We start from the raw sequence: 14,694 nt of genomic DNA, 5'->3' as shown, positions 1-14,694 counted from the left end.
TTACCAGAAAATTCCCAACAATATTTGAGAGATGGTGATTGGTCCATAGGATATTTCATTAATTGACAACTCTTATCACAGAAGCCCCAACAAGCTGAGTTGTCAATATTGTTTTTCTCACAAAGTTCATCAAAGATGGTTAATATTGTGGTGGTGAGAACAACATTGTACGAGAGACATCAAATTGGGGATAAATGTAGAGGAAGACTAGTGAGATTGATATGACATGTGAAATGTAATTTGTCATTTATTAATCTTTGTAATGATGTGAATATAAACATTAAAGCAGAGACTTAAAAATAAAGATTAAGTCATTTATTGTTGGAATTTTGTTGAAATATTTTCTCAACAATATTATCCTTATTTAAAATTTGCTTGTAATTCAAGTCATTTATGGTTGGAATTTTGTTGAAATATTTTTTCAACAATATTATCCTTATTTAAAATTTGATTGTAATTTAACTTTTTGTGCGATATACAAGTTGTTTTAAATAAATCTATCTACCATACATTTTTCTTATGCTTTAAAATAGTAGAACTTTAAAAAACTCACTCTTCCACCTAACAAAAGTGGTGACGGATGTCGTTACTGAGTATTGCATTAAAATGGTAGAACTCGTAAAACTAGGACAGTATGTGAGAACCCACTCGGAAAACATAAATAATGATATTGTTTTATACACTGAATGTTTCAACTTATAAAAACAAGTCACCGTAATGTTTTAGCCTTCCAATTACATTCATATATTTGCCATATAATACATCATATACCCGCACAATATACTAGGTATCGTTCTTAGGCTTCGAATAGATAATGATAGGAGAAGGTTCCACCAATGGCTTAACAAGTATCTTAATACGGCCCTCCAGATGAAAGAACGTATTGCGTTATAACTCTCGGCATATACATTTTCAGGCGTATCACAAAGCAAGATCAGATTTTGTTGTCGTATTACAAAGCATATTTTTAAGATTGGCTCATATGTGGCCGATTTTTCTCCGTTGGTACTGTGTAGTGGGCGCTACTGCAAGAATGGGAGTATAGCCCTGGGGCATGGCCAAGCGGTTCACAACTTTTTATAGTTGATCAACGTTGCGTACATAGTAGATCCAACCCATGAACTCTGAGCACGCCACCAAAGTGTCCATTCTTGACCCTTGATGGCGAATCTATGTGGTTGATTGAAGATCCCCGTGAGCGATTGTGGAATTGGGCTATCAACTCAACTCCAATCTGCCCACCTTTTGCAGAATTGGTGCAGTCGGTGCCTGAAAAGTAGCAAATACAAGTATAAACACTCATCTCTCAAATGAACTGTTAGATATAAGCTTTAACATTAACAGGCCAATACAGAGATACATACGCACTAAACTACTGCGTGTTAGTGCTGTGACATTTGCCAAGATTACAGTGCATTGGCATCAGTCTCATCCACTCTGAGTTTGAAACGTACCAGTGCATGCATGTAGCATTATATTGGGTTTTGATGTACCCTTTGTTTATAAGAATGTCTTCCCTTATCAGTGCACACTTGTAGCGTTATGTTGCCTTTGTTGTGCCCTTCCTTCATAATAGTTTCTCCCCTTCCTTCATAAGAGATTCTCCCTGAAGTCGAAACGGTGCAGTATAAAAATATCAGGATTGATGACTGCTCCCAATCGGTAACTGAATCTATCTGGAATGGTGGCGTTTATTAATCAAATTGTGTTTGCACACTCAATATCAGTAAACAATGTCAGGCATGCGACAATTCAAACAAACCTCGCTACAATGTATGGGTGTGCATAAACATGTTGATTAAACGCTTCCATTACATACAGATTCTGTTACCGAGGGGGTTGTTCAGTACTGAAACAGATATCAACCTCTTACTTTTATAGTGCACTGTTTCGACCTCAGCTTCAAACACCAGAATGCATGTACCAGTCCGGACTGATTAAATGAAGAGGAAGAAGTGACTAAATAGACATGGGTGGACTACAGAATTGCACAGATCGAATATTTATATATAGGTATTTACCAATTAATCATTGGTTTATGCTGAAGTTGTTGAAGTAGCTAGAAAAAGTGTTCTTAAAAATGCTAAAGTTGTTGAAGTTTGGTGTCGAGTTGCATTAAGATGAAAATAGAAGTGTAGTGGACGTGAAGCCAAGTGAAAAAGCTGGCAGCTGGATACGAGAGCGAAGTTGTTGAAGAGTACCATCAAAAAAATTATTCTTCACGCTGTCTTCCGCCAACACTACATGGATTTTTGCATTTCTTGAGAATCATTTAATGTCAAATCATTTCTACCTTTCACATTTTACAGCTTTTTCGGTAATTTTATTTGAAATATGACCGAACAATTTAAATCTTCTAATATTTAAAATGTTTTTCAAAACATTTAATATATCTAAGTATTAAAACATAATTAGAATACTAAACAATTAAAAAGTATAATATCATGAAAAATGATAAGATCAAATTTTAAATAGAATTTAAATGATAATAAATTACAATTTAAAAATATATATATATAATCAAATTTCAATTAAAACTCATTTATTTTTTTAACAAAATATCTAAACATAAAGAAGACAAGCCACTGTGAAACTCCGTAAAAATGTATAGAAAAATAAGAAGAGCAACACTGAAACACAGTAAACCTGTTTGCATGCGTTGAAACGAACGCTCAAATTTTGACGAATGTGGGAGGATACATCGGGGATTAACCCAACCGTTTGCCTTTACGTTAGAATGTACACATCAGTGACTCGATTGTTGTTTCTATGTGTACTAATTTCTATCAAATTTCCAATAGTTTTGATTGTAAAATATATTGCTTGCATGAAAACTTCTGACTTCCCATATCGGTCCAATAGATAATTTTTATGTCAGGTTTAAATAATATTGATGTTCACATTTTTTTCCTTTCATTTCTAAAGGTTCATGAATCTTTTGGAAGGAAACGTAATTCCACTAATTCTAACCTAGTGAAAGAGGAACTTCAACCTTTTTCCACTCTCTACTTATACCAAAGATTACGTTCATAATTACGTTTTAAAAGCAAAGTGATATAACTGTTTACCTTTTTTTAAATAATGGTTATATTGATTCATTGTTTATCATCTTATTAGCCTATGACTTCTTTTTGATAGAGGATCATTTTCGAATGATTAATTGTGAGAAATTGAGGTGTAAATTAAAATAATGTTTTACTATTCTAATTGTTTTTCTTAGTGAATATTTTAAATAAATAATGCAAAAATATTTGACAGAAAGAATTATTTTCGAATGATTAATTGTGAAAAAAAACTCGTGTAAATTAAGATAATGCTTTAGCGATTACTATTTTCTTAGTGAATGTTTTAAATAAATAATGCAATAATGTATTGATGTTTGCTCTATTTGTATTATTAGTTATTGCAAATGTTTTTAACCTATATAAAAACTTGACTGAGTAAGAGAAAGATTGTTATATCAACGATGATCGTTTTGAAAAATGTGAAAAATCTATTCATTACCTGTGGTAATACATGTTTTAAATTATTTAAAATGTTTCTATAAATATTGAAAAAAGACTCACTTGGCTTGTTTTTCAAGTTGGAGTTTTGTAGAGTAAATTATGGTATGCATGGTTTAGGTTATCATTGTTATGGATGATTTGCTATTACTATTTGTTTTGTAGAGTAAATTATGGTGTGCATGGTTTAGGTTATCATTGTTATGGATGATTTGCTATTACTATTTTTCCCATAGTGTTTTGAAATATTAACAATAACTATTGTTATCAAAGGTTAGTGAAGGAATAGTGAAGAAACTATTGCAATGGTTGGACAAGATATGAAGGGGTTAAAAGTTGTGAATGGATGACCATCTTGGACATGACATCATAACATTTGTTTAGATGGAAGTGGTGAATGGATGACCATCTTGGACATGACATCAGAATGTTTGTTTAGATGGAAAATGCACATGCAAAGAACAAAACAAACATAGAAAAAAATTGTATTAGGTTGTTGGTTGTGATAAAAAGGCATGAAAAGAACCCCTGATGTGAGGAGGTATGTATTGTAGGAATTTACAGGGTAAGTTCCTCAGAAAGAATACCAAAAAGGACACCGCTCACAACCAGATCTCAAATCAATACACCAGTATTTTTGACGTGGTTAAAACCCTCAGAGTGCAAGGAGGGAAACAGTCCACGGCCTGTCCCAACGTGGGTACTACAGGCAATTTATTAATCAAAGAATGAAAATTTACATAAGCTTCTCTCATGCACGGATTACCCGAACAATGACCCTCCATGTGCTTTAAATAGAACTCATGGACCAATCGGGTGTCAAGCCACGGATCAAGTGTCGATAATACCGAGGTGAGAGTGAACCGTCGGATCACTACATATCGTAACCGTCGGATTGTAAGTTACAATATGTACAACGGTAAAGAAACACACTTTACCTAACTCTATACCTAACTCTAAACTAGACCAAGTTGAACTTAACTATATCCTATGTGTCGGAATATCCTAACATCCCCCCTTAAGAACAACTTGGGATAGGATTGAAGGATTTACAAATATGACACAATAGGAGAAGGAAGGAGGCACTAGAGCCTATCCCCCCTTAGTGACAACTTCCTGAACTCCAAGCATATATCGAAGTTTAGTGAACTTCGCCTCTGTGAGAGCCTTTGTGAAGATGTCTGCAACCTGATCATGTATTGGACAATATTGCACTTCAAGAACATGGTCATGAATGAGCTTTCTGATGAAGTGCATGTGTAGTTCGATGTGTTTACTGCGCTGATGCTGAACTGGATCTTTGCATAGCTGAATGGCACTTTGATTATCACACCAAAGTGTGGTTGGATGCTGCTGCTCAAAGCCAAACTCTGATAGGATCTGACGAAGCCACAAGGCTTCCTTACTAGCTTCCACGGCACCACGATATTTTGCTTCTGCTGACGAAAGAGAAATGGCAGCCTGTTTCTTACAAGCCCATGTAATAGGTCCTGAACCAAGAGTGAAGACATAACCGGCAGTAGACTTCCGATCATCAGGGTCACCAGCCCAATCAGAATCAGTGAAACCAACTAACAGAGGAGCTGCTTTGGCACTGTAATGAATCCCAAACTATACTGTACCTCGAACATAACGAAGTATTCTTTTGGCTGCTTTCCAATGACTTTCACGGGGGTTTTGCATAAAACGAGCAACAAGGCCAACAACAAAGGAAAGATCAGGACGAGTATGGGTTAAGTACAAGAGTTTTCCTACAAGTTGACGGTATAAGGTAGCATCAACTTCAGGAGAAGTACAAGAGACTGAAAGTTTGACTCCAGACTGAAAGGGAGAAGGGGCTGGCTTACAGTCTTCCATGTGAAAATGACGAAGAATATCACAAGCATACTTGGACTGGGAAAGGGAAATACCTTCCTTGGATTGCAAGACTTGAAGACCGAGAAAATAGTGTAAGTGTCCTAAGTCTGTCATTTCAAATTTCTTTTTAAGGATAGACTTCACATGGTTTATAAGGTTGGGATCACTACCAGTAAGGATAAGATCATCAACATAAAGAACAAGGATGATAAGAGAGTCACCCACTTTCTTGGTGTAGACAGTATTGTCAGAATGACACCTAGAAAAGCCAGATTCTAAAAGAAAGCTATCCATTTTGGCATACCAAGCCCGAGGAGCTTGCTTGAGACCATAAAGGGATTTCTTAAGTCGACACACAAGGCTGGAGTTTGTTTGTATGAAGCCAATGGGTTGTTCCATATAGATTTCTTCCTGCAAGTCCCCATGCAAGAAGGCAGATTTAACATCCATCTGATGGACTTCCCATTTTAAAGAGGCAGCAAGGGAAAGAACAAGGCGGATAGAGTTCATTTTGGCAACAGGGGCGAAGGTTTCAGTGTAGTCAATGCCTTCAACCTGTGAAAAGCCCTTAGCAACAAGACGAGCTTTATGTTTATCAATTTTGCCATCTGGTCCATACTTGGTTCTGTAAACCCATTTACATCTTACAAGTTTTCGTCCCTTTGGTAGAGGAACAAGATCCCATGTATCATTTGTCATCAATGAATGATATTCTTCATTCATAGCTGCTTCCCAATGTGGATGGCCTGAAGCTTCTGCAAAAGTGTCAGGATCATGATTTACTGGAGCTTGAGCCAGTAAAGAAGAGGCTCTTTCAAACTGAGAACGTGTACGTCGCTGATCTGTAGGATCACCGGCAAGATCACCTGCTGCATCTCGAGTAGCACGGACCCATCTTGGAAGTTGAGGATCCTGAGAAGGTGGGGGAGGAATGTCATCCTCACTTTCATCATCTGAAGAAGAAATGTTTTCAAAAGTAGAAGAGATAGGAAGAGGTGGCACATCCGCTGGACTAGGCTCGCAGGCCGATTTATTTTCATCAAATTTTACATCTCTTCTAATGATAACATTTTTGGACTTAAATGGAATAAGTCTATAACCTTTTACATCTTCAGAATATCCAACAAAAGTACATTTCTCACTCTTAGGTTCTAAAGCTTTATGCTTTTCATCTGGAATATGGGCCCATGCTTCACTTCCAAACACACGAAAGTGACTTACATCTGGTTTAATGGAACTCCAAGCTTCTTCTGGAGTGATATTCTCTAGAACCTTAGTAGGAGTGCGATTGATTATATAATTTGCACAATTAATTGCTTCGGCCCAAAAACTAAGACTGAGTCCTTTAGATTGCAGCATACAATTAGCCATTTCCTTTAAGGTGCGATTTTTCCTTTCAGCTACACCATTTTGTTGTGGAGTGTATGGAACAGTATGTTGCATTTGAATTCCATTTTCAGTGCAAAAGTTGATGAATGTGTTTTTAACATATTCTCCACCATTATCAGTTCTTAGCTTAAGAATTTGATGTCCAGATTGTTTTTCAACAAAGGCTTTGAAGGCCAAAAAAGTGTTAAATACTTCGCTCTTGAGTTTTAAGAAGTATACCCAAGTGCGTCTGGAGAAATCATCAATGAAAGTTAAGAAGTACTTGCAGCCAGAGAATGAAGCAACAGGAAGAGGACCACATAAATCACTGTGCACAAGCTGTAAAGGGGCTGAGGCGTGCCAAGAGGCACGTTTGTCAAAACTGTCCCGATGATGTTTTCCGAGTACACATCCGGAACAAACACCATCTCTGCAAGATACCATAGGAAGACCTGTCACCATATTTTCTTTACATAGATGCTGAAGGGAGCGATAGTTTAAGTGACCAAATCGCTCATGCCAAAGTTTGCTCACTTCATCATTATGAGCAACAAATACTGAGGGAAGATTTGATGACCCAAAGTTGTGAAACTTATACAACCTTTTGGAATCATCAGCAAGACCAGTAGCTAGAATCTGTTTAGGATCTTTTAGATCCTTGATTACAACATCATGAGGTGAAAATTCAACAATTTTACCTTCACCTGAATGAGTTATCTGATAGACAGATAGAAGGTTGCAGGATAAGGTTGGAACACATAATACATCATTAAACTGACCATTGTCTAGATGAACAGTTCCAGTCCCTACAACATTAAGAGATCTATCATCACCAATATATATATTTTTGGTGTTACAATCATTTAAAGAAGAAAACATGGCTTGGTTTTTGGCCATGTGACAAGAGGCTCCAGAATCAATGAGCCACTCATGAGAATGAGAAGAAGAAGAAGATACATTTAATGCATAACCAGACTGAGATGATTGATAATGACATGCAGAAAGTGCCATTCCGGAAGTTGAAGTTGAAGTAGGCTCCACATGGATGTTATGTTTCTTCATTGCGGCTTCCAAGGCTTCCATCTTCTTAAAGCATTTAGATTCTAAGTGGCCATCTCGATTACAAAAGTTACAATGTCTATCAGTCTTCTTCCATTTGTTTTTATTGGTCTTATCATTTTGCTGAAATGATCTTTCATTTTGAGGCTGAGATGGTTTAGGACCATTCTTTTGAGGATATGACTTCTTAGGATTCTTTGAATTTGGTTGCTGCTGGGCGGCTAACGCTTTCGTGGAAGAGTTTCCAAGATTAAGAAGACCAAGGTGTAAGAGTTTTTCTTGTTCTCTTATTAAGGAATCACAAAAGGAGTCAAAGGAAGGGGCCTTGTATTCTTGTCCTTGACAAATGAAAGCTTCCCTTGTAGAATGGAAAGTGGAAACAAATACAGAGTAGGCTGGTCCCAACTTAGTAAGGATGGAATAAATAAGGTTACCATCTTCTTTCTTAACTTTAACACCTTCCAAGAGATATCTCAGGGTCTTGAATTTGGACAAGAAATCTTCAATGCAAGAAAAATTATTAGGATCCAAAGTAAGCAGCTCATTTTCAAGTTTTTCTAATGCTTCATGAGGAGTCTCAAGTTCTGCAATGTGGAATCTAAGATCAGGAGAAACAGACATCGCTATCAAACCACGTGCTTGATCTTGTCTATTTTCCCATTTTGCCGCCTTGTCTTCATCTTTTGGTTTCTTCTCTTGGTCTGTGGCTATTCTGTAGAGACCTTTACTTCTAAGTAAATCTCCCATGTAGGCTACCCATTGGAAGTAGTTAGTGCTGTCAAGAATGACTTGGCATGGACTTTCCATTTTTTGAAGAAAAATTGAAGCTGAAGATGCTGAAAGTAAGTGGTCCAATGGATAGATCTCGAAAAAATAGGCGGTTTTAAAAAAAACGGCTCTGAAAAAGGCTTCCGGATGAAGAAGTTATGGCTTTTTAAAAAAAAATTGTTGACGTTGCCGGCAAAGTGCGCGAATGTGCGGGAATGAAAAAATCCGCCCCCACAAAATGGAGACTTGAACCCAAGACCTCTACTCTCTTAAAATAGCTTTGAACCAATTGATCTATACAAAAAATTTGAGAGAGAGAGAGAGAGAGAGAGAGAGAGAGAGGGGGGGGGGGGGGGGGGGGGGGGCCTTGATTTGCGTGCTTGCCTTGAGAAAGCTCTTTTTCCCTACAAAACACAAAACACAAAACCCAACACGAATATGCAAAGAAAAACGAACCTTGCGGCTCGAAGTTAGCTTTAGCCAAAAAACTAGAAATTTAAAAAAAAAATCTCAAAGTTAGCTTTAGCCGAAAAACTAAATATTTTTCTCAATGTTTCTGATTTTCCGAGATCACACTAAGGTGCAGGGAAAAGAGCATACGCATGAGAAAAATCCTTCCTTTCTGTTTCTGATTTGCCCAGATCGCACAGAGTCGCAGGGCAAAGAGCATACGCAGAAATGAAAGGTATAGATCCGGTTAAAAAAAAAAGGCTAAATAAACCGAAACCGAAATAAGCAGAGAGAAAATAACAGTAAACTGCAAAAAAACACTGTATACCTCCCGATCTGAAAAATGATGCAGCTAGGGCTACCGGAAACCTTTTCGCGTGAAACGAAAGGGGTTCCTCACTGAAACAGATGCTCCGAACGCAACAGAGCAGTCCTCTCGGCCCGAAAGCAGTCAGAAACAGCAGATCTAGGAAACAACAGCCGCATGCAGTTCTACCAGCTTCAGATTTGGATCACCAACGGACGCGGCCCTCAAATAGCTCTGATACCATGTAGGAATTTACAGGGTAAGTTCCTCAGAAAGAATACCAAAAAGGACACCGCTCACAACCAGATCTCAAATCAATACACCAGTATTTTTGACGTGGTTAAAACCCTCAGAGTGCAAGGAGGGAAACAGTCCACGGCCTGTCCCAACGTGGGTACTACAGGCAATTTATTAATCAAAGAATGAAAATTTACATAAGCTTCTCTCATGCACGGATTACCCGAACAATGACCCTCCATGCGCTTTAAATAGAACTCATGGACCAATCGGGTGTCAAGCCACGGATCAAGTGTCGATAATACCGAGGTGAGAGTGAACCGTCGGATCACTACATATCGTGACCGTCGGATTGTAAGTTACAATATGTACAATGGTAAAGAAACACACTTTACCTAACTCTATACCTAACTCTAAACTAGACCAAATTGAACTTAACTATATCCTATGTGTCGGAATATCCTAACATGTATGAAAGAGGATGGATAATTAAATGCTACGACAAAAACAACCAAAAAACTACTTTGAATATGGATTTTTTTATTATTTAAATTACATGTAAATAGGCATACAACTATAATAATTTGTTATGCATGCATACCTCTTTATCTAAAGTCTAGACATAGTCCTAGGTAATAGGTGGAGATTATATTGGTTTTTCAACTTGGATGCAAAAATTTTCCTAATAAGGTTTAAAAAGGGAATCGGTGCTTAAACTACTTTATAAGATATTCAAGATTGTTAGGTCAACAATGATGATTAGCTAATTGGGCGAAGGAGTACAAGTGCAACATGTAATTCTGTTCATGCTCAACGTGGATTTGACATGTGTAAGAAAAAAAAAAATTAAATAGAAAGGTAATGTAGGCTATATAAAAAAAAAAAAGATGCACATTTAATTAGTTTTACTTAAAAGCAATATAAAATATCAATAATCTCTATCTCACTATGGTTACTCTATTTGTTGTTGATCCTTATAAAGTAATTATAAGTAAGAAAAAGTGTGAGTGAGATGTTTAAACCTTATAAACTATTTGGATATCTATGTTAACTAATTTATGTCGATATCAACTTCATATATATAAAAAGAGAATGTTAAAATAAAATATTGAAGGTTGAAAGAAAAAAATAAATTAAAACATAAAAAATAAAATAAAAAACATCTAATATTTCTTACTAAAACCTCATATATGTATATCTATAATAGAAATAAAATGTTAAAATAAAAATAAAAGTAATAAAAAATAAAAAAGTACTTGCTACTAAGAACAATAAGAGGGAAATGTGTAATTCATTCAATGCTTAATATATGTCATTTAAAAATATTCATAATAACAAAAAATTTCAACATGGGCCATCAACAAAATATTTAAATATGTAGGATTAAGTAATATTTCCATACACTTAAAAATATATTAATAACAAAAAAAATCCTTTTAAGGTGGACAATGTAGTTCATATATAAAATGTCTCAATGCGCATGCTATCTATATATTTTAATGCTATGTATATATTATATATTGTTTTTAAAAAATTATGTATATATTATATTAAAAAAAAAACAAACAAAAATAAAAAACAAAAAACAAAAAAAAAATATCTATTGGAGCAATTGAAAAAAATACATTTTATGGTTAAGATATGTGAAGTAGTTTCACTATTTTATATTTTTGTTTTTTTTAAATGCAATTTTTTTTTATGGACTTACAAGTTTATGTTATGTATATACAATTCAAACAATGAAATATATATATATATATATAAATTCGAATTCATCCAGCAATTTATTCAGATGCATTTTTTATTTTTTGAAATTTTGAAATTAAAAAAATTTTTCTATCAACACATACTAAATTTGTATTTAAATTCATCTATACTAATAATATTAAAAATTACAATTTTTTTAAAAATTATATATATATATATATATATATAACCTCCAGAAATAAAAAAAATGCGTAGACCAATTTAAAAAGATTTTAAACTAGCATTTGCACCATATGTTGCAAACGAAATGCGGTAAGGCATAGGAAATAGTTAGCATAGAAGAAAAAAGATGTGATATGTTAAACAAATTTAATTAAATATTTAAATTATAAGTATGAATTAAGAATAACAATAAGGATTGTTCCCACATGAGCATAGGAAATAGTACCATAGAATAAAAAAGATGTGATATGTTATGCAAATTTAATGAAATATTTAAATTATAAATATGGATTAAGAATAACAATAAAGATTGTTCCCACATGTCTAAGCGAAAACTAATCAAATTCGCATGCATCATACAAATAAATTCAAATCCTTTCAAAATTTTAAATGAAATCCACATGCATCATACATATCTTTAACAATAAGGATTGTTCCCACATGTCTAAGACGGAGACTAATCAAATTCACATGCATCATACAAATAAGTTCAAATCCTTTCAAAATTTTAGATGAAATCCATATGCATCATAAAAATTACTATTATATTAATCATATCTACTTACTACTATTGTATTAATCATATCCACTTGTATCTTTAGACAATATACTATTGTATTAATCATATCTACTTGTATTACACAAATAATTTCCAATCCATTCAAAAATTTTAATCAAACCCCTCCTACATCAGTGAGAATTTGAATCCTTTAGTTAATAAAATAGATTTTAATCAACAATTTAATTTATAATTTGTACTACATTTACAAAATTCAAGCAACCATTTTTTCTAAAATCAATGACAATTTACTATTGTATTAATCATATCTACTTGTATTACACAAATAATTTCCAATCCATTCAAAAATTTTAATCAAATCCCTCATGCATCATAGAGAATTGGAATCCTTTAGTTAATAAAATAGATTTTAATCAACAATTTAATTTATAATTTGTATTACATTTACACAATTCAAACATCCATTTTAAAAGAAAATCAATTTATGTATTAGAAAATAACAATATCATCGAAAATTATATTACCAAATTTTTAAACAATTATATTTAATAATTAATATTACATAACAGAAAATTATATATATTAATATTAATTTTTTAACATATTTTTAGCATAAATCAATAATATGACAAAATATTTAATTACAAAAATATTATATGTGTGTGTGTGTGTGTGTCAAAACAAGAATTATTTATTGAAAAATATATTTTAAAATTTAAACAACCAATGGATTAATTAATATACCAAATATACCTTAAAAATATATTTCTGAAACTATTTTTGAAGTATTAATTAAATATTACATTTGCACTTAAAAATATTACACTTCAAACCATTTTTTTTGCGTATGCATGCATGAAATATTATTTTTACAAGTGTAATACTAGCAATTATCCCAAAAGGTACAAAGAGAGGCCGATAGGATTATTAAATTAGAATCATTGAATTTTTCTAGAAGAGATGTTGGTTCAAGCCTAACGAATGAGAAATTTGAGTTGGCTAAAGGCTTTCTAATTGTTTTTTATTATGGTAAAATTATATTGATAATTCATTGGTTTTACTTTCAAAAGCTTGAAAGAATTTGAAGAGCAGGTATAGAATTGCTTTGTAGCATTTGATCCCAAAATCATTGATTTGTAAATACATACTCAATCCCAATGAATGGGGCAAAGATTTCAATTCTGGGCAATCACCAAGAGAACAGGGCAGCATTTCCAACAAAGCATTTCCCAAAGAAAATTCTTCCAAACTACTTAGGTTTCCAATATCCCCAGGAAATTCTTTTAAATTTGTCTCTGACAGGATGAATATTTCTAGGGATTAATATTTCCAGGGACAGTTGATGTGCAACCTCGCAAGGCAACACTTCCACACTCTTGCAGTCTGAAAGGTTTAGATATTCAAGTGTCCTGATATTTGCAAATGTTTCCTCCAACAAGGTCAAATCGGAGCAATATTCCAAATTCAGATATTTAAGTCAAATTAAATTCTCGAAAGAATTTGGAAACCCGTGCAAACTCCGACAACGAGAGAGATTAAGGTGCGACCCAAAAGAATCAAGCAGTGACTTCATATCTGGGCATCTTAGGTGCAAGTATTGCAGTGAGGACAAATGACAGAATTCCTCTGGTAAAGTTTTAAGATGAATCAAATCTGACATACAAGTCACCACAATCTTTTCGATGTGCTTCATCCGTCCAATGGACTTTGGGAACAATGAAAGAGGAGCATAAACATGTAGCTCCTGCAACTCTAGAGGTGCCTGCCACACAATATTCAACTTTCAATAATAAGAAAAATACAGAGATGTTAGCCTTTATCTACAAAACCCTTCAAATGCATTCGAGAGCCTGTTCTAGTATAACAATTGCAGCAACAATCTACCATAAATTAGGGCAGCAAAGTAAAAAAAGAGAATAAATACAAAATTGCCTTTAGCCCTAACCTGAGATTTTGCTTGCCACAGTTTTTTCAATTTGGTTCATAGCACTTCTAAAACCCTTATGCCATCCTGAATGCCATGAGTCACGACATTCATTCAACTTCGTAGTTCCAACTGTTGTAAGAAACATAGCGAAATAAAATATCTAAGGTGATGTTAAGGTAAACAGTTCAGACTCCAGAGGCCTATCGCTATGGTCCAATACTGTTGGGGAAAATAACGTGCTTGACATCGCACGAAGTGCCCGAGACGCATGTGCCAATTATTGTCAAATGGCATCGATACGGGGATTTGATTTTATGTAAGTTATGTTTCCATGGTTATGCATTTGAAAATTGCCAAGGCCACTTGCATGTTAAAAGCCCCCAGAAATAATCTGGTTTGTAACCAATGGGTGGTTAGTTCTTCATGAAAATTCAGACCTTGATACTGATCCGGATTTACCTTCTGTGAAAGACATGATGCCACTTCAAACTTAAAAATCTCATGACAAGAAATTAGAATCTGGTATCCAACGTGTTTAAAAGCCAAACAACTTGTAAGGCATATAAATTTTAAAATTGGATACAAAGCAGCCTAGGCTTACTCGAAGCACACCTTCTGTACCTAACCAGTCATGACCTCCCTGACAGCCTTTCAAATCTGTAAAAACGAAGATCTCAAATTCATATATATATATATATATATATATCTATATATATATATATATATATATATATATATATATATATATATATATATATATAGCGAAGAA

The 14,694-nt window shown here is 34.1% G+C and overlaps 1 long non-coding RNA gene across 1 annotated transcript; it reads right to left on the bottom strand.

The window, feature by feature from the left end:
- Positions 1-756: 756 nt before the first annotated feature.
- Positions 757-1,708, bottom strand: LOC149202098 (uncharacterized). The gene is made up of 2 exons (XR_016253491.1): positions 1,455-1,708; positions 757-1,269 (listed from the first exon to the last, which is right to left on the bottom strand). It is a non-coding gene; the product is annotated as an uncharacterized LOC149202098 (long non-coding RNA).
- Between the last annotated feature and the right edge of the window lie 12,986 nt (positions 1,709-14,694).

This window comes from Pinus tabuliformis, chromosome 2_1 (assembly GCF_031772625.1).
Source record: "Pinus tabuliformis cultivar Carrire ecotype Pingquan chromosome 2_1, CPIR1, whole genome shotgun sequence".
Classification (NCBI taxonomy): Eukaryota; Viridiplantae; Streptophyta; class Pinopsida; order Pinales; family Pinaceae; genus Pinus; species Pinus tabuliformis.
Note: the sequence above shows the minus strand (reverse complement) of the source record. Positions and strands in the feature narration are given on the sequence as shown.